General features: G+C 49.5%; 1 long non-coding RNA gene across 2 annotated transcripts in view; it reads right to left on the bottom strand.

The window, feature by feature from the left end:
* The window catches only part of LOC102388647, a 9350-nt gene that overhangs the window by 4944 nt on the left and 2760 nt on the right, over positions 1 to 1646 (bottom strand). For both annotated transcript variants that reach the window (XR_001358202.2, XR_001358203.2), the window contains exon 2: positions 432 to 621. This is a non-coding gene — a long non-coding RNA (uncharacterized LOC102388647). The remainder of the gene's footprint in view (positions 1 to 431; positions 622 to 1646) is intronic.

A 1646-nucleotide genomic window follows, 5' to 3' on the forward strand; every position in this document is an offset into this window, starting at 1 on the left:
AGGACATGTGAGCTAATCTAAAGAATGAGGTGTCTGATAAACTTGCTCAGAGCACAAGTGACCCAGCACACTGCCAGAAAATCAACAGATCCACAGTGAACACAGCCTGCATTGGCGTTTGCCTTCACTGTGTGCTGGGGAAGGAATTCTAGAGCTCTTCTGAGCTGCATGGGTTCTCTCTCCCCCAGCATCCCAATTTCTCTGGCACCTGTCCTCAGCCAGAGCTCTATGTTCTTGTCAGGTGATCTAATCATTTACTCAGCACCTGTAGAACGAACTCCAAAATTCTTGACTCTCCGTCATCAAACCCACCCCCTCATAAACAAATTCTCCACCCCTATGGACCGGTGGCTGCCCCAATCTTTTCACACTACAACAAGGAGGGAGGAAAGGCAGAATATCCTCCCACTCCAACGAGTGACATATAATACCTGTTAGCTTCCCAGTCTCCATAGGGTCCAGATTATCTCCGGTATAGAAACTCTGAGCCTCAGGGTAGTTGGAACCCAGTGGTAATATCTCCCAGCAGGTCACATGAGGACTGAGAATGCTTTATTGCAATTGGACTCACCCAAGAAACTGCCACATCACTTAGCAAACACTCTCAGCCAGAGGGATTTCCTTTAGGCAGAAAAAGAGGAAATACCAAGTCATCAGCCACATTTACATCAGAGATGGGTACTGCCCTATTACACACACATACCAAACAACTGCTGCAGCTACCTTCATATCGCCAGCTTTTACCATAAGGACACTACTAGATCCATTATCTACAGCCAAGCTCTACATTACAACCCAATCTGCTGTAATTCCACTGACCAGGATGTACATCTTAAGGATCTGGAGCAGAGATTCCTATAATTACAATACAATCCCAAAACTGTAACCATTCAGGTCAGCAAAGCCAGACCACTATAACGTCAACCCTGGATCAAGGACAACAGAATCCCTCTGGTTGTCACTTATAGCCCCCAGCTTGAACACCTTAGACCAAGGGTGGGCAATTATTTGGGTTTGGAGGCCATGTAGGTGTGCGGGCCGGGAGCCACCCGAGCCCTTTTCCGTGCTGCACGCGGGCTGTGGCCAGCAGCCCGGGCACGCTGGATTGGAGAGGGAGGGCGACGAGCTGGAATTAGGCACAAACGCTTAGCGGTAGTTTTAAAGATTATTTACTTACACCAAGATGGCAGTGGTGTAGGCTGGAAAGCTTGCTTGAGTTGCGGTTACAGACAGGAAAGAAGAGAGGCGGACAAGAGTTCTAGACTTGTGAACTCTAGCCCAATCCGGCTAAGGGCTCTAAACACGCAAGCCCGTCGTGTCAACCGAAGAAAGTACTCGTCCGGAAGAGTTCTGAATAAACTCACACGAAGTTTGCTAGGCTCCGTGGGTCCTTCTGCTCACTCATCCACACGAAGTTTGCTAGGCTTCGTGGGTCCGGTTCTTTTGCACGCAGGGAGGGATACGTCTAGGCTGCGATCGGCGACGGGGAGAGGCTAGAGACTGATCAGACCTCTGTTGCCTACTTGAAATGCGTTGGGTCCGTAAGGATCCGCAGCGCTTAGAGATCTTCACACAGCATGAAGTCTCCTCCTCCCAGTGTTCGTGGAGTCCTCCAACTTGGGCGGAAACCACTCAAGCCTTTTATA

Source organism: Alligator sinensis, unplaced genomic scaffold (assembly GCF_000455745.1).
Source record: "Alligator sinensis unplaced genomic scaffold, ASM45574v1 scaffold156_1, whole genome shotgun sequence".
Taxonomy (NCBI): Eukaryota; Metazoa; Chordata; order Crocodylia; family Alligatoridae; genus Alligator; species Alligator sinensis.